The 20,000-nt window shown below is 42.0% G+C and overlaps 1 protein-coding gene across 12 annotated transcripts in view; it reads left to right on the forward strand.

Moving 5' to 3' along the window:
* Nucleotides 1-20,000, forward strand: part of LOC147027227 (pro-neuregulin-1, membrane-bound isoform-like) — a 1,384,261-nt gene that overhangs the window by 982,997 nt on the left and 381,264 nt on the right. The window lies entirely within an intron of this gene.

The raw sequence follows: 20,000 nt of genomic DNA on the forward strand, positions 1-20,000 counted from the left end.
AAAGCAAAGATTTGAAAAGACCCTTCCCATGTCATTTTTCTCAATACTGCATGGGTTAAGGTGTTCAGTGAACTCTCTCGTCGTTCATGAAACTGATGTTCATGGGTGACTGATTAAATTATTTTATTTTAAATAAAAATATGTTTTAGAAAAAAAGACTTAGATATGTATAAGTGGATGTGTACGACCCAGTTTTAGTTGGGAAAATCTATATCCTTCCCTGCTTGTCAGCTAAGCTACTTCTTACTGAATTAATTTGACCTGTTTATCCAAACTTTTTACTGCTTGCTCAAAATGTTGAATGAGGTACAAATGCAACGGATGGGATACATATTTGTAATATTTATGCTTCATGGTTCTGTCATTTGTTTCTCAGATTTCTGTCATGTCTTAATGACCAAGCTTATTCATAAGGTATCCAAGGAGAAAAAAAATAGAATGAAAAGTTCTGAGACGATGATGGAAAAAACACCAAAATAAAAGAGTAAAAGTTGTTCTTAATAACTTTATGTTGATGAAAGGACAGCTGAAAATATAAATAATTTTATTTTTTGTTATTGAAAATGTAAATAAATAAATAAATATATATATATATATATATATATATATATATATATATATATATATATATCATAAACCGTTGAGTTCTATTTTAAACATTGGTTTTACAAATGATTAAAAACGCTTCATACTCGAAGTGTGGCTGTGACTTTGTCATTAGAGATGTTTTCCCGGCTGCAATTAATCAAGAATCTTTCTTCCATGACTCCATGTTGGAAAAATGAACATTTCTCTGATATGCATGCAAAGGACATGACAAGTACACAAATATAATGAATGCCATTCAACACAAAAGTGTTTGGAAGATGATAGAGCGGTTAGACACATTTCAGAGAGATGATTCGGAAAAGTGTGCGAAACGTTTAGCCATGAAAGTGTGTCCTGTAAGCTCATTCAAAAGTCAAAGACCGTGTCGATATCTGTTTCATCACTCTCAATGTCTGCAATTACTCTCATTTGGATAAAGTAGCCTGTCCCATTTTTGGATCGGATTTTCATTGTCAGCCATAATTCATGATGTTCACTGCTGTCTGTTTATCCAACATTGCTTTTGCCATCGATATACAGTCATCCATAATGTAATGCCAATATTACATATTTGTTCAAAATTGTGTCGTTCATTTAAAACACTTAAAATATATTTCTTGAAAAAACTGGAATATCATAATAATTAAACCTCAGTTCAATGAAATGTCAAGTGCAAATCAGAAATACATTGAAAGATGTAACTTGAAATCTGTAACACCAATTCACTTTACAGTTTGATACAATAAGCAATGGAATCAAACAAGAGGAAAAACAAAATAAAGGAGAGAAGTGTGGTGAGGAAACACAGCAGCCTGCAAGTTAGATGATTGGATGAGACAGGATCAGTTAGAGTCGAAAATATCATGGGTACAGATGGGGATGACAAGAGATGATGGTGCATGACCTGCTTGAAGTCTTGGAGAGAAAAGTGGGAGAGATGGCGTGGCTGGCATCCAGAGTGCCCCAGAAAGTTGCATCACCTCCCCCAAGGTCACCAACTCTGAAGAAGAGTTTTGTATTGTCCGTTGTCTCTGTCTGCATATGTGGTTTTAAATGTAAATGATCAGTTACAATGGACTTGCTTTATCAGTCATGTATACTTAATTGTTTTGTATTTCTAATGTTATCTCTACAAGTAGATTTTGGCATCGGGTGGGAATATAGATGCTTGTTAGGGATAACTTCATGGGTAGTTTACAATATGACATTATTAATATATTATTATGATCAGTCGGTAGACTCTACTGAACATGATAAAAGCTTACTCTTTATTGCTTGATCCTTATTAATAACTAATTATTGTTATTAATAACTAATGACATGATAACTGCCTTATTAATAACTAATGACATGATAACTGCCTTACTGCAGTGGTCACATATTTAAGCCACAGAACATTGGAAGTGAGGTTTCCTAGTAACCGTTCAGTGTGTCTAATTAACTCAGGTCTCTTTTTATGGAGGTACTTATAAGATGATGGTTCTCTGCCAAACCCATTTAGCTTGTAAACCATAAAATGGCCGATAAATAGAGTTCATTATCCAAGCTTTTCTGCCAAATACAGAAACTATCAGCCGTGATCATTCCTGGGCAAACCGCATTTCTAATTTGGCCACCAAAGGCAGCCGCGGTAGAAGACAGAGAGACCACCAACCTGTCTGCAATGTGAAAGTGATAGGCCCATAGACTCAGCTTAATCATGAAAGATTCCAATGATTTGAAGGCCTTTGTTTCCAAGACATCAGGTTGAGCAAGGTGTGAGTCAAGAGTTTCAGTCCAGAGGGGAGAAAGCCCTTCCTTGACACAACTGAACTCTTATACACCTACAATACCTTCACCTGCAGCTTGCTAGAGCACTGCACTTTCACATTTTTTAAAATCTCATTCTTCCCTCCAGGTCTTCAAAACAGCTGTTCACCACCATTTCAGATTACCAATCCAAAACCATGATCTTTTCTTCCACCTCCACTCCCCCCACCTCCAAAGACTACCTCTCTGCAAATGTCCTGTCTTTACTTCCTGAGAGTTTGCTTTTGTATCCATCTTTTACACCCTGTGTTTTCTCCCATACACCTCATTTCTCCCCACATCCCTTATTAGCAACCGCTGGACTTAGTCCGAAACGGGGGTTCATGGATTTGGTCTCTTTTCGTGTCCGTGAGTGCATGCTTGCCTGTGTATGCAACCATATCTCGGATATGTGTGGACCAATTGTTTTTTTTTCGTACTTGACAAAAAGACAACACATGATGGTATATCATTTTGTTTCACAATGCGATCAAAGATGGTCGACTGGCGGACACTTTAGATGTAAAAAAACCTGATGTTGAACACATCCTCAACCATTTCTTTGACAAGCATTTGTCGATTTTGTTCAAACTTCGCAAACAGATGAAGAATGATGACACACACAAAAATGTCTTTTCTTTTCTATGATCAGATCCAAGATGGCCGATTGGTGGCCATTTTGGTTGTAAAAAATACCTCAATGTTGAACACGTCCTCATTTATTGATGTTGTTCAAACTTGGCACCCAGATAGTGAATGATCGCTTACAAAGACAAGTCACTTTTCTTTGAGATCCGATCCAAGATGGCCGACGGGAGGACATTTTGTTACTTAGACGTGTCTCCAACCATTTCTCTGACATGCATGGTCATATTTTGTTGAAACTTGGCACAAACACAGCACACGATGGCATACACTTGCCCTTAACTTTCTTTTGTGATATGATCAAAGGTAGTAGACTGGCAGCCATTTTACTTGTAAAAAAAACCGATGTTGAACATGTCCTCAACCATTTCTCAGACATGCATTTACCGATGTAGTCCAAACTTGGCACATTGATAATGAATGAATGATGGCTTACAAAAGGCACGTTATTTTTTTTCGAGATAATTTTTGACAGGTGGCCATTTTAGTTGAATGTACATATGGGCTACCCTTTGACTCCATCTAGCAAAATTACTAAAACAAAGTGGGCTATGCCATTTTATGTCTTTTTTTTTACTTGTTTGTCCAAGTCTCCCAATATTTTTTCCTCATCCCTGTTGTCGGTGTGTTTCCACACCTCTCCCCTCTTTCTACTGTTCTTTTTGTACTGTTATGTTTTAGTTCATTCTTTGTTATAACTCTTCCACAAGCCTCGACTTTGCATGCAAAAAACAAACAAACATGTTGTCTTTCAAATTTGAAATGAATCCTGAGCAAGTTTACTGAAAACAAAAGATTAGGTTTGATATTTTTGGATTAAAAATAGTCATAAGTGAGAGTTATTGGCTGCAGCTGCCGTCATGGGTAAAATACATTTTATGTATATATATATATATATATATATATATATATATATATATATATATATATATATATATATATAGTTAGATAGATATATAGATAGATATAGATATATATTGTTGTAGATTTCCGCCCGCCGGCGTGCGAACGACCGCATCTAATCATTAGCGGTCGCTTCGCCCACAGAACAGACAATCCATTCGCGGCTTTCCGGATCAACGCCGGAAACCAGCCATGGGTGTGTTTGTAACCACACCACAACCTTGTCCGCACTCTACCCGCGCTACACGATCCGATCGCCAAATCTTCCATTTTCCTAATTATTCGTGCAGGTCGGTTACCGAGAGATTGTACCTCAATGGGACCGCTTGGAAACGAGCCGCTTAAGCAGCTCGCTTCCTTTTGGGATAACCGAGCGGGGTATTATCGCTCAGTTCCCTTGGACCCGATCACTTTACGGGCTATTAAGAAACCAACTATTTATTCCGATCTCAATACGGCAGTTCAATGAGGGAATGGACGCAACAAACAGGTTTACTTTCACACAAGGACATTGATTATAATAAAGCACATATGCAATAAAGCAAGTATGCAATTATACAAGCAACAAAAGCACGACAAAAGAACTACGACCGTCTATACGAAATGCAATGCAAACATTTACAGTGCACAAAGCACTTAACAATTTCCTACTTATTAGACGGGCCCACGGACAGACGTACGCACACACACACACACCCAATAAATGGTGGCCGTGGCCTTTAATAACGGGCTCCAGCTCAGAGGACAGGTGAGCTGAAACTCAGAAGCTATCTCGAACCTCTCCACCTCGTGTGGTCTTCAAGTTGTTCGGACCTGGGCTCCAGCGAGAGCGAACTGAATCTAATCGCCGTGAGACGCGATCCTTCCCGAGCTCCCGCAAATCCTCCCGCACTTCTCAACACGTGCTGGTGAGATGAGGGACCGATCCTTCCCGTCAATGCATCGCTTCCCCGAGGAACCACCTCCAAGAAGAGGTCGATGAGTCGCACCAAGCCGAGAACCAAAATGGAGAACAAAGAGCTCCACGAACCAAGAAGAAGAAGAAGAAGAAGAAGAAGAAGAAGAAGAAGAAGAAGAAGAAGAAGAAGAAGAAGAAGCCACCATTCGCAGCTCGAGCTGAGCAACTGGCTCAACTTCCTTCCAAAACAAAGCAGCTTGAAGCAAAAAGCTCTCCCGAGCCAAGCAGAAGCCGAAGCTCACTGAACCACCAAAGCAAAAATCTTCCAAAAAGCCTCCTCCCGAGCCAGGCCTCAGCCGAAGCTCACTGAGCCAGCCGAAGCAAAAAGCTTCCGAAGGCCTCAACCCTAACGCAAGTCAAGCAGGACCCGAAGGTCTGCTGAGCGACTACTCTCTGCCGAAACAAAAAGCTGACTACTCCAATTCCCAACACGAACAAAGAAAAGATCTCCTCTTCTCCTTCTCCCGCCCTTCCCCCACTCTCGGCATGACTCATGACTCATGCCCTCGTGCTCCATCCCCCGCTCAACCACGGGTGGGAGGGAGTTGTTGACATCATGAGTCACGGGACGGCAGGGTTATTCTTGCTCTTCGCAGAAGAGGGGGAGGGATGTCTCCATTGTTCGTTCCCTAACTATTAAATCGATCCGCAGCACATCCAATCAATTTCTGAACATTTAAACAATGGAAGGTGAGCTATCTAGGGAACAAGCACTTATTGACGTAGCTGACTAAAGGAACCTGTATGTTGTGTGCAATCGAATTCCAAATTCGTAACAATATATATATATATATATATATATATATATATATATATATATATATATATATATATATATATATATATATCTATATATATATATATATATATATATATATATATATATATATATATATATATATATATATATATATATATATATATTTTCACTTTAATCGTACATATTCTGAGAAAAAATAAATCACTTTGTGAATTGCTGAATGTCTTAATCACGGATATTGCATCATTCGAAAATAAATCATCATTTTCAAAATCTTTCTTTAAAAGTTTTGGGACAAATATAACATTGATTAATTATCTGACATATTATTGTTTTATTTCCAACTCCCAAGGACCTGCAGTACATCCACATAATGTAAAATGTGACTTCAAGTGCTCAACTGCCCCATCACAAACCCCATGTTCTCAAGCTCCACCTCCCAACTCTCTCTTCCTCATATGTGGTGACTTCAATTGTCACCATGCTAATTGGCTGGGTGTTGGTAACTCTCTCACCAGCCATTGCACTTATGCAAATTAACTTCTGTGACTTGATGGGACTGACTCAATCCATTCATCTTCCCAGCTGGAACTTTTCCAACATAAAATCTTCCCTTCTGGATTTGGTGATGACCAATTTATGCGCGAATGTACTTATCTTGCTCGTCCTCAGCCCGAACTGGCTTATGTGTTCATGTGCTTGTGAAGGTCAACATATCTCTGGCCATTGTCAGAGAACATCCTCAGCACCGGCAACACTGGCAGTTCACTCAGGCATATCAACCATCTCTGATACCAATTCAGCCTGGGAATTCTTCCACAGAAACTCTCTCTCTCTCTCTCTCTCTCTCTCTCTCTCTCTCTCTCTCTCTCTCTCTCTCTCTCTCTCTCTCTCTCTCTCTCTCTCTCTCTCTCTCTCTCTCTCTCTCTCTCTCTCTCTCTCTCTCTCTCTCTCTCTCTCTCTCTCTCTCTCTCTCTCTCTCTCTCTCTCTCTCTCTCTCTCTCTCTCTCTCTCTCTCTCTCTCTCTCTCTCTCTCTCTCTCTCTCTCTCTCTCTCTCTCTCTCTCTCTCTCTCTCTCTCTCTCTCTCTCTCTCTCTCTCTCTCTCTCTCTCTCTCTCTCTCTCTCTCTCTCTCTCTCTCTCTCTCTCTCTCTCTCTCTCTCTCTCTCTCTCTCTCTCTCTCTCTCTCTCTCTCTCTCTCTCTCTCTCTCTCTCTCTCTCTCTCTCTCTCTCTCTCTCTCTCTCTCTCTCTCTCTCTCTCTCTCTCTCTCTCTCTCTCTCTCTCTCTCTCTCTCTCTCTCTCTCTCTCTCTCTCTCTCTCTCTCTCTCTCTCTCTCTCTCTCTCTCTCTCTCTCTCTCTCTCTCTCTCTCTCTCTCTCTCTCTCTCTCTCTCTCTCTCTCTCTCTCTCTCTCTCTCTCTCTCTCTCTCTCTCTCTCTCTCTCTCTCTCTCTCTCTCTCTCTCTCTCTTATGCACCGATTCCTCCCATCTTGTCTTCAGTTATCGTACCCATCTTCCATCTCTTGGTCATCAGAATCCTGTGATGAGAAGGTTGATTTAAGACAATTTGCATTCTCCTCCTGGAAGGCAAATACATCCGAAGGCAACCTCAGATCATGCCACAGAGTCCGCAACATGTGTGTTTCCTCTTGGGAGAGACAGAAAACACCATTTGTCCAATCTCAAGAATGAACTTTCAAACTTGTCTCCTTCCTTTTCAACCTGGTGGTGCATTGTCAAGTTGGTCTCTGTTGTATTTGGTTCATCCCTTTCCTCACTTCAAATGGCACCACAGCTGACACTGCTCGCAAGAAGGCCGAATGCCTCAATTCTGTGTTTGCTTCAAAATAATGTGTCACTGATCTCTCTCTGTCTCTCTCTCTCCTTCTCTCTGTCTCTCTGTGTCTCTCTGTCTCTTTGTCTCTCTGTCTCTCTCTCTCTCTCCCCTTCCTTCCCGGTCAGACCCAACTGCTCCTGAATTTTCCATCTTTTACACCTGGGAAGGTGGAAAAGTTTCTGGCAACCCTCGACTCTGATTGTGCACCTGGACCAGACAGCATCAGCTTACCCCTCCCAAAAATCCTGCTGCTCTTGCACTTCCTAGCTCTGCCCTTTTCACCTTTTATTTTACTATAGGTCATCTTCCATCTCCTTGTAAATCAGCCAACATTACAGCATTACCTATAAAAGATGCAAAAATGGATCTCCTTATCTACAGAACAATTGGCTTACTTCCATTTATCAGCAAGGTCATGGAATCGATCATCGCAGTTGACATAAAATCTTTCTTTTTCTCCAACAGCCTCATCTCAGATCATCAATTCAGATTCAGACCTGGTCACTCTTCCTTGAACATGCTGTTTATACTCTCCCACCAATGGATGGAGGCCCTCAAGATCAGTCAAAAGATCATGGTCATCTCCCTGGACATATCTCGAGCGTTCGATACAGTGTGGCATCCTACCTCGCTCTCCAAACTGTCTGCCGATGGAATACAACTCCACTCTTGCATAACTGACTCCATGACTCCACTCCTCCACTCTCATAGCCAACATGTGGCTCTCAATGGAACCCTTTCATCTCCTCTCCCTGTCAATGCTGGAGTACACCAAAGCAGTGTTCTCAGCCCTATTGTATTCCGAATCTTCATCAGTGATCTCATTGACTGGAAAATCCTGTTTATCTTCTTGCTGATAACTCCACTCTTTGCCAGAACATCCCTCATCCTTCTGCCAGATAGGCAGCAGCCTCTTCGACCCTGGACAAAAATCACAAACTGATGAAACACTTGGAATATGTCTTTAAATCCTGAGAAATCCCACAAAATTTCTCTCTCACTGTCTCTGTCTGTGTCCCTCTACCCCCTCCCCCCTCCCCACCGAAAGGACTGTTCCACAAATCATCCCATCTACTTTTAAACAACCGTCTTTTGGGTCTCAATCTCAGTTATGATCTCTTTTGAGCAAGTCATATTTCAAAATTGGCCTCCAAAGCCAGACACTGACTGGGCATCCTTTAATGTGCAAAGTCTTTCCTTGGCACACCTGATTTCCAATCGACCGATAAGGCTTTCATTCGTAGCTTGATGGAGTACTGCTCGACCCTCTGGGCTGACTCCCCTGCCTCACAGCTTGCTCAGTTTGACACCATGGAAATAAAGGCTTTCAAGATCATTGGAAATCTCACACAGTGATGCAGAGTCTATGAGTCTATCACTTAGCAATGACTGATAGGTCGGTGGTCTCTCTGTCTTCTTCTGCCTCCTTTCTGGTCTTGCACCCTCTGCCCTCTCTGTGCTCTGTCTCCCCCCCCCTTCCCAAGTATCTTCAAGACACACGTGCTCCACCAGCAATTCCCTCCTCCTTAAACAGCCTAAATCCACATCCACTGCCCACCTCCACTCATTTATTCTTCTCTTTTCCTACCTGTGGAACTGCCTTCCACACTCTCTTTGATCTCATTCTTCCCTCCGTGTCTTCAAGACAGCTGTTCACCACCATCTGAGGTCATCCCCTATCCAAAGCCATGATCTTTTCTGCACTCGTTAAACACCCCACCCCTCCGAACATTTTGCTTATGTATCCATCTTGTCCACCCCTTGCATTCTCCTCTACCCCTCATCAGTACCTGCACCATTTGTTTGTCCATCTCTGTCTTCCTTTTCCTTCCACCCTGCTGTTGGTGTTTCTCCTTTCTCCTGCTGTTCCCTTTGTTATGTTGTTTTTCTGTTTTGTTCTGTATCAGAGCTCTTCCACGAGCCGAGACTGTTTAAAACTAAAAATAAAACCCTATAGCTTTGATCTCCTCCACACTCCAAATGTCCTCAACCCCCACCCCAAGCCTCCATCTCCCCTCCCAACTCTGTCCCATCTCTGCTCTCCAACCGCAACTCCTTCCCCCATTCTTCCGCACATAAAAGCAAAAAAGCATTCCCCCATCAATCATTTTATATTTAACCATTACTTCATCTAAACCTTGGAATATTTATCTCTTTCCCTCCTCTATCATGCTCTCACTGACTTCACAGAAACCACAATGAAAACAGTAACATCATACCTCCTCCATGTCATATGGCACATCTTGGTCGCCAGTCCAACTCACAATCCCACGAGATATGCAGAATCCCTATTAAATTGAAACTCTCAAGTGATCATGAACAGCCTAATTGTGCCAATAAACGACCCCAAACCGATTATCTTTTTCCTGATGCATATACAGTATACACTTATCATTAAATGTAAATAATGGCGGATGATTACTTTTACAATCTCGTGAGATTCCCGGAACTCCTTGGACAAATACTTTTATAATTAGAGAATTCATAGAATATGATACCCTGGGCAGTGTTAAGTATATACATCACTGTACTTTAATTTTAATAAAACAATGATTTGAATGATCGTTAAAAGAAAATCCATAAGTTTAGTGCAATTGATGTTGTCCAAAAGCAGTCCTGAATACAACCATTATCCACCAACCAATGGGTGGAAAGGAGCATTGCGCACGGACGGACAGATGAAGAAGCATATTATTATATAGATAGTCAGATTTGATGTTTTCTTTATGAAGGATGCATCAGACATTGAGGGAAGGAAAGAACCAGGTAATGTCACACCTGTTTTGTCATACTGTACTGCCTTCTGCAGTGCCTTGTGGCACATACCAGCAATTTTATACTTTGTGTTATCTTGCCCCGTTATGCCATGATACCTTGTTGGACCTTTCCTGACATCCTTGTCGAAATGAAATAGGGATCTTGTTCAAAAGATAAACCTCAAGGTCAAAATGTCACAACCTGGGGAAGTCCCTCTTCCCAATGAGTCATTTCATGCAATTCCAAAAGAATAGCATAAGCTATCGTTTTTTGTTCCGCACTGGATAGGTGGACAGTTATTCTCAAGTTTGAACCACCTTTGTCTGAAATTCCATGAACAAAGACATCGTTCTAATGAGCCACTGAGGTCGTAACTACCATAGATGGCAAAATAAGCAGTCCAAGCAGAGCCTCTGAGGTTACAAAGGGCATGGGAAAAATAAACTTCTGCCTTGTCTATATGGAGAATGGGTGGGATATGTGTGGTATTTTTGTTGTTGAGCTGAGCTTAATAAGGCTACTATTCTTTACTTATACACTTACAAAGACATTGTGACCTTTTGCTTTTGCGGACAGCATCTACACTCCCATCACAAAGGTATTTTTATACTTTATTCTTCACATGCACTGATGGTTTTCACAGTATGTGCAACTGCATTTTTGAAACCTCGATTAGCCTTTCAAAACTTGTCAAATTGCCACATCGCTGAGCTTTGCTGAGGCCTAATTCTACCATCAATCAATGCATTGATTTCTGAGCAGCCTCAAGTTAAACGATGTATGTATGTATGCCAATCTAAATCTGTGAAATTACTAGCATTTACATTGCATGTTACTTGTGTGTTTCGCATGTGACATTGCCAAATAAAGTTCACCAAATACAGTGAAAAATTGATACAACAAACTGTAATGGTATTTTAAATGTGAAAACAACATAATGTTGTGAAACAATTTTCCAATTCAGATTTTGAAGCATCAACACTGACTATTCCAAGGACCACAATATCATTATTTTTTTTTTCTTGTTTTGTACACAAGGTCCCACATTCATGAAGAAGCTACAACATAAATCAAACACACACACAAACACACACACACACACACACACACACACACACACACACACACACACACACACACACACACACACACACACACACACACACACACATATATATATATATATATATATATATATATATATATATATATATATATATATATATATATATATATATATATATATATATATATGTGCACTAAAAGTCCCATCTAAAAAGTAATGGGACTGACTTCACAGAAATTTTATTCCAAAAAATATATTAAAATCACAGCTTGTCCCCTTCAAAATAGTTTCCCTCCAGTCTCACACCCTTGTCCATCCTCTTCTTCCATGCTTCGATGCACCCCCAGATTTATTCTGGAATCCTACGGAGCTCCGTCGTCAGGGCCCTTTTGAATGCCTCCACATCAGGAAATCTGGTCCCCTTGACCACCACCTTGAGCTTGGGGAATAGGAAAAAATCACAAGGGGCCAAGTCTGGTGAATACAGGGGTTGCTCCTGAGTTAGCACATTCCTCTCCGCCAGAAACTTTTAGATGCTCAGGGCACCGTGAACAGGGGCGTTGCATGGTGGAGCACCCAATGTTGTTCTCCCACAGATCCCTCCTCTTGTCCCGGACTGTTCTCATGAGGTGCCGGAGGATCTCCTTGTACACATGTTGATTCACTGTTTGATCCTGTGATAAAAACGCGAAGTGGACGATGCCCTTGATGTCAAAAAACACGATGAGCATCACCTTGACCTTCGATTTCGACATCCTGGCTTTCTTTGGTCTTGGTGATGCCGGACTTTTCCACTGATGATTCTGCCATTTGGTCTCAGGATCGTATTCGAATATATATTCATGATTCATCGCCAGTAATGACTCTCCCGAGCAGTCTGGATCGTCCTCGAGGCGCTCGATAATGTCGTGACAGTCAGTGACTCTTTGCTGTTTCTGGGTCTCGGACAACATCTTGGGGACCATTTTTGCGCACACCTTGCGCATTTTCTAGATTTTCAGTGTTGATGCTCCAGACAGTGTCCTTCTTGATGGAAAGTTCCTCAGCAATCATCTGCACCGTGAGTCGATGACCTGCCTGCACCATCTGCTTCATACGCTCAATGTTGTCCGCCTTTCTGCTCATTGAAGGTCTTCCAGACCGTGGATCGTATTCAACCTCCTCTCGTCCCTCTTTGAACCTCTTGCACCATTCAAATGCACGCGTACATGACATCGTTTCTTCCCTGTACACTTGCTGCAGCATTGCGAAGGATTCTGAAGGTGTTTTGCCAAGCTTGGTAAGAAACTTCAGATTGGCTCTCTGCCCACAATTTATAGCACGATGACTCAGACGAGACAATGTGTAAAGTACGCCCTGTAAAAAAATCACACAAGGAGCGCAGGCAACCATCACCAATCATACATATTGCTGGAATGTTGCGAAAGACTGTGACGCAACTTGTTCGTTCAAGTTGTGTAAGTGGAGCACACAGCAGGCTCAGTCCCATTACTTTTTCGATGGACCTCGTATACATGTGTGTGTATATGTTTATATATATATATATATATATATATATATATATATATATATATATATATATATATATATATATATATATATATATATATATATATATATATATATATATATATATATATATATATATATATATACATATATATATATATATATATATATATATATATATATATATATATATATTTACATACATACATACATACATATAGACACACACACACACACACACACGAAAAAGCAACAGGCAAACAACACCAGAAGATAAAAAACCAGGCCCTTCAAATGGAAGCCAAATCCCACCATGGAAACAGAGACAAGAGACACTAAGAGAGCAACTGAGGAAGGAAGTTGGACAGATACAACAGTTCAGGAAAGGAAACGGAAACCCAAAACTTAGAATTGAATCCAAAGAACAAAAAACAAATACAAAATTGAAGACGAAGAACTCGTATTGAGTGCTTGGGTGCTGAAAACAAACTCAAAATAGAAATGATAACAAAGAAGAAGGAAAAATAAATCTGAGGAAGGAAACAGCAGGAGAAAACAAAACTACATGTTTGAGAGTAATAAAGAGAAATTCTACCGCAAATTAGGGAAACAAAAGGAGAATGTGTCAACAACCCCTGAAAAAGAAATTTTAGAAAAATTACGGAAAGGAATTTTTGAAGATCGAGAGGAACATCACAAGGAAGCAGAATGGATCCCAGACTTGGAAAGGAAGAAGCAACTTCTCAAGGAAATGTCCCCAGTGATTATTGACGAAGAAAAAAAATTAGAAAACAACTTCAAAAAATGGCAAACTTTAAAATCCCAGACCCAGACAGAATTCCATGTTTATGTCTGAAACAACTTGATGCTCTCCACAATCACTGTGCCAGGACATTCAATGAACAGGCAACACATTTCTCATCCCAAAATCTGAAGAAACCCAACTTCCTCACAAATAGCGGTCAATAACATGCCTACCAACAACATCATCTGATCGAGCGAACTCGGACAGAACATACAAAAAAAACATACAAAACATTCAAAACATACAAACCAACAACACAAACTTCGAACAGGAATCTTCTCAGAAATTGTGCATGATCACCGAACACAACAAGGTGGTTTGGAGGCAGAACAAAAGGGATGTAAGAGAGATTGTTATGGAACAATTGACCACCGACTACTGAACAAGGCCAGACTTGAAATTTGTAACATACGAAGAACCAGATTGTCCACCGCCTGGATAAACTAGTAGAAAGCTTTTGACATATCCCACATTCGTGGAAGAAAAAAATTCATGCAAATACACAAAATCAATCCCCACACAATCAAACTAATTGAGAAAGCAATGGACCTCTGGAATTCCACATTGATATTACAGCACTCAGAAGGAAATATCGAACTACCAGGTGTGAAGATACGGTGTGGGATCTTCCAGGCAGATAGTCTTTCCCCCCTCTTGTTTTGTCAGGCTCTGGACCTCATGAATAACCTTATCAACAAACAAGGACATGGATACACCCTGACAACCAAGAGAAGAACATCCAAAGAGACAGGAAAGCTGATACACCTGCTATACATGGATGTTTTAGATGTCTTCGCACCGAATGACAAAAAATTGACTTAACATACAAAACCAGTAAAATGGTCCTCTGATGACATGCAAATTGAATTTGGACTCAAAAAGTGTGCCCAGTATACATTTGTACAAGGTAAACCAACATAAACAGGTCAGGTTAGGTCAGGTCAGTTATGGGAGCACGTGCCGGAGCAGCATGTGCATCCACTTTCCACCAGTACTCCAGGGGCCTCTGTCTAGCCTTCCCCCAGGCAGATGCCTGGTCCATCCCCAACTCCTTGAGATGCCGATCAACCGACTGCAACCATGGGGAATGTGTTCAGCCCATTGGCCTCCGACGCATACAAGACTCCCTCGCTGAGAGAATCTGGTGGGCAGGATCAGCGTAAGGAAATGAGCCACATGTCCATACTGCCACAGCTGATGCTCACGGACTATACAGGTAAGAATTCTCATTTCAGTCTCTCTGAGCAACCGCTCATTGGACATAACGTCCAACCAGCGATAGCCAAGGAATTTCTGAAGAAAGCTGGTACCAAAGGAATGAAGTGTCCATCTCAGAGATCGTCTCACATCTGTGGAGCAAGACTAGAAGCACCGAGGAACATGCAACTACTTGGGCATGGTAACCATCAGAGTGACCAGACCAATAGTAGGTGTAATCACCCATCATGATTTCACCACTGTCTGGTCTCCAAACCCCAGAGAGTGCTGCAATACCGATGTTCAAACGCTTGAGCTCAGATGATAACAGAGACAGGTGATCATCCTCTCTTTGGGATAGGACATTCCAGGCACCCACCCGAATGGACCACCTCAAGCTAACCCAAGGGGGCTGCCATGTGTTGGACCACACCTCAGCATCATTGCAACACACACCTCTACATTCTGACCCAGCAAGTTTACCCCATGCTCTTGCTGCTATCATCAAGGAATGGGGGTCCCAAAGGCTTTGCATCAATCCTGTCATCCTGTGAGCTGCTCTGTAAATGGCCGCAGCACAGAAGATGCTCCCACAAAAAAACAAAAACAGACCATAAAAATTGACCTTGAAACAACAATCCAGCAATTAGAAAATGAAGCATCATACAAATACCTCAGAGTGGAAGAGGGTCACCAAACATGTCACAATCAAATGCACAAAGCAATCACCAAAGACGACCTACAGAGAATGAAGCTGATGCTAAAAACATATCTCACCCCAAGAAAAAAAATCAAATCCATAAATGAACTTGCAGTACCAGTGTCCCAATACAGCTGTGGAATAATAAAATGGCCCTAATCAGAAATCAATAAGGTAGATATCAAGACAAGATAACTCCTCACCATCCACAAAAGTTTCCACAAAATCCAGTGCATCCCCAAATGTACCTGCTGAGACGAGAGGAAGGGAGCGGCCTGATGGAACTTAACCAAGTGTACAGAGTGACGAGTGTTGGACGAGCTGAGTATGTGAAATTCTCAACAGAATATCAGATTGAATTTGTCAACAAACATGAACACAAACCTGAAAAAGTATCCCAAACTCGCCTTGCAAGAAATTTACAAAAACAGGTGTGGACGGAAGATGCTGCACAGGAAAATGAAATGGCAACAAGTACAGCCCCAACAATAGCAAAAAAGACAAAATAAATATATAAAAAGAAACATGTACAAATATACAACAATTGGGGGAATGACAAAAGAGCAGAAAAATGAAAAAACGACTTGGACCAATTTGGGATCAACAAATAAGGCTCAATTAAATGGCTAAGAAGAGGTCAGCTCAACTGGGACGGAGAACGAATCATGATAAATGCCCAAGATCAAGGACACTGCACCAATGGATTTAAAAATATGGTGAGACAGAGACAGACGGATAAGTGTAGGTTCTGCAAGACTGAAACAGAAAGTACGAGTCACCTGCTTTTGCAAAACAAAAAACTATTACACGCAACGGCACAACAAAGTATGCAGAATGTTTCATTGGCGCATCTGAAAAAAATTTCAACATCCCAGTTTCAGAAAACTCATGGTATGTCAAACCAAGGTCAATGATTGAAAATAAGGACGTCCTGCTCACATACGACATAATGATCCCATGGAGCGTGAACACAGAAAACAAAGCCTTGCGACCGGATATCATTCACAGGAACAAAAAGTAAAAGACATTGCTGATTGAGATCTCAGTATCCTGCGATTTTGGGTTAAATAATGTACAAATCAAGAAAATGATGAAATACCAGGACCTCAAAAATGAGATCAAGAGATCTTAGAAACTGAAGAGGGTCAAAATTGCATCAGTGATAATTGGAGCAATAGGAACAAGTGAAAAATACATAAAATGTCATCGCCCCCATTGTTTTATTTATTTGCCCTCCAGAGTTAAAAGGCCAGCCCATATTTATGTACAACTAAAATAACCGCCACTCTAACAGTCGGCCATCTTTGATCAGATCACAAAATAAAGTTAGAGCATGTGTATGTCATCACATGCTGTGCTTGTGCCAAGTTTGAACAAAATCGAACCATGCATGTCTGAGAAATGTTTGGGGATACATTTAAGAAAGAAAATGGCTACCAGTCGACCATCTTGGATCTGATCTTGGAAACAAAATGACGAGTATATGTAAGACATCACTATTTATGTGTGCCAAGTTTGAACAACATCGGTAAATGCATGTCCAAGAAATGGTTGAGGACGTTTTCAACATCGGGCTTTTTGAATAACTAAAATGGCCGCCAGTCGGCCATCTTGGAGCTGAACTCAAGAAAAAGGACAAGCATATGTAAGCCATCATTTATTAACTGTGTGCCAAGTTTGAATAAGATTGGTAAATGCAAGTCTGAGAAATGGTTGAGGACGTGTTCGATACCAGGTTTTTTTTAATTTCTAAAATGGCCGCCGGTATACCAGTCGACCATGCTTGATCAGATTGCAAAACAAAGTGAGGTGTATGTGTGTGCCACCATGTACTCTGATTGTGCTAGGTTTGAACAAAGTCAGACTACGCATGTCTGAAAAATGGTTTGGGACACATTTCAGAAAGAAAATGGCTGCCAGTCGGCCATCTTGCATCTGATCTCAGAAAAGAAAAAATGACATGCATGAAATGAGAGCGAGAGATGAACCTTCAGAGTTTAGGCTTTATTCCATTTGATTGGAGCCGCTTCTGTGGGCACACCAGGAAATACAGGTTCAGCTAGGAGTACATAAGCAGAAACGTATACATGTGCAGTTAACCATTGCAGACTAAATCCGCGTAAGCACGGAGTTCGATATAATCTCCATTCTCACCAGTCAATGAGCACCTTCAGTTAACGAGCATCAAGTGGACAGCCGATGTCAATAGCAATGCCCCGGGGACAATCACTCGTGCCGCAGAGAGACCTCCCCTTATACGCGTGACGCACAACATGTGATCCCGCGTCATGTCCCTCGATTCACGTTAATTCACCACATTCTCCCCACCTTTAAAATGTAACTAGGGGCCCATCTTACACACCATGATTGCTTTAGCACTATAGGAGTATACATTTCAAGCAACGCGGACTAATTGATCTACAGAAGCATACATGCCAAGCAGTGATTATTTTGAGTTGTAGGAGCATGGAAATGAGCATCGATATATGATATAATGGGCATATAGGAGCATGAGCAGCGAGAATGCCGATAATCCCCTTTACAGATTGAGTCGTCGAGGGGGCCTTATTCGTCGACCTCTCCGGGAGTAAACGGCAGTTTCACTTGAGGGAGACTCCCGATCCTCTTGGTGAGCCTCGACTTGTGCCGGGGATGACTCCTCGATCGCCTACGAGTGGAACGCGGCAGCCTCGGCGCCTGGCGAAGTTCCTGCGCCGGAAATGTCAGAAGGAGGAGTGCCAGGAGGTGGTGTACCGGCGGGAGGAGTACCTGAGGGAGCCAGATGGCGAACCGACACAGTGGTCTCCCTGCCATCCGGGAGCCTGACATGAGCATACTCTGGATTAGTGTCAATGAGTTCGACCCCCTCCACCAGCGGTTCATACTTGCTTTGTCGTACCGGGCGTTTCATGAACACTGTACCGGGGTGGGTCAGCCAGTTGGGCACCGTTTGACCGTCAACATAACGTCGTTGGTGAGTAAACATACGTTCGTGAGGAGTGGCATTTGTGGACGGCAGAGCAAAGAGCGTATGGAATTCAGAGCGTCAGGAAGAGTAACCTCCCATCGCTCGGGGCCCAGTCCTCTCGATTTCAGCGCCAGAGTTACGGCTTTCCAAATTACTCCATTATACCGTTCCACCTGCCCGTTTCCCTGTGGGTTGTAACCCGTCGTTCGACTAGTTGCTATGCCGTGCCTCTAATAGGAATTGTTTTAGCCCGGCCGACATGAAACACGGCTCCTCTGTCTGAATGTATGTACGAAGGTCTCCCAAACATAGCGAAGAGGTCAGAGAGACATTTTACGACAGTGCCCGAGGTCATATCCGAGCACGGAAACGCGAAGGGAACCTTGAATATTCATCAACAACGGTGAATATGTATCTGTTGTCTGTCTCGGTGGGCAGGGGCCCTTGAAGTCGATGTTTAGTCTCTCGAAGGGGGAAGTAGCCTTGATCAGTCTGCCAGAAGCCGCGCCATAGAATCTGGGTTTTAGTTCAGCACAAACAGGGCATGAAGCATTCATTTGTTTAATATCTTCAACAGAATAGGGAAGATTTTGTTCATAAGATTTAAATGTGCCATCCTGGTTACCCCTGGGTGGCACAGAGACACATGGAGGTCTTGCAAAGCCTGACTGATTGTTGCCGTAACTGTAGACCCGGGAGAAGGTATCTGCAGCAGGGTTTTCCTTCCCGGGCCGGTAAACAATGTCGTACCTGTAGCAGGCCAGGGTCTATCCGCCATCTCATAATTTTTTCATTCTTAATTTTCCCGTTATTTTTCCCATCAAACATGAAAGCCATGGATCGTTGGTCCGTAACGAGCGTGAAGTGGTTTCCCAGTAAATAATGTCTCCATTTCCGCAGCGCTTCAACGATGGCGTACGCCTCCTTCTCTATTGCCGAGTGTCTCTGCTCGCTTCTAGAGAGAGTTCTCGAGAAGAAAGCGACCGGCCGCCCAGACTGATTAAGTGTTGCAGCTATGGCGTGATTTGAAGCGTCGGTTTCCACCACGAAGGGCACCGAGCTATCGATCGATAAAACCACGGACTTACTGATATCATCCTTGAGATCGTGGAAAGCTTTTACGACAGCGGCATCTGGTGGAAAGTTTTTGCAATGCACTAGGGGATGTATTTTCTCGGAGTATTGCGAAATCCATCTTGCATAGTAAGCGAACATCCCGATCACGCGGCGCATTGTTTGCAAGTCCTGAGGTGGTGGAAGCTCACGGAGCGGGCGCAATCGCTCAGGATCAGGCTTAATTGTGCCGTCGGCTATTGTGTAGCCGAGAAGGTCAATTGACCTTGCCGAGAATACGCATTTCTCGTAGTTGAGAGTCAGATTATATTTTCCAGCAATGCTCAATAATCTGTCCAGATTCCTATCATGTTCCCTCTGATCCCTACCGCACACTGTGACATTATCCACGTAAACAAAAGTGTCTTCGAGGTTTTCATCTGAGATGATGTCGTCCATAACCCGTTG

The sequence above is a fragment of the Eptatretus burgeri genome, chromosome 5 (genome assembly GCF_056783735.1).
Source record: "Eptatretus burgeri isolate ZD-2024b chromosome 5, Ebu_testis_v1, whole genome shotgun sequence".
Taxonomy (NCBI): Eukaryota; Metazoa; Chordata; class Myxini; order Myxiniformes; family Myxinidae; genus Eptatretus; species Eptatretus burgeri.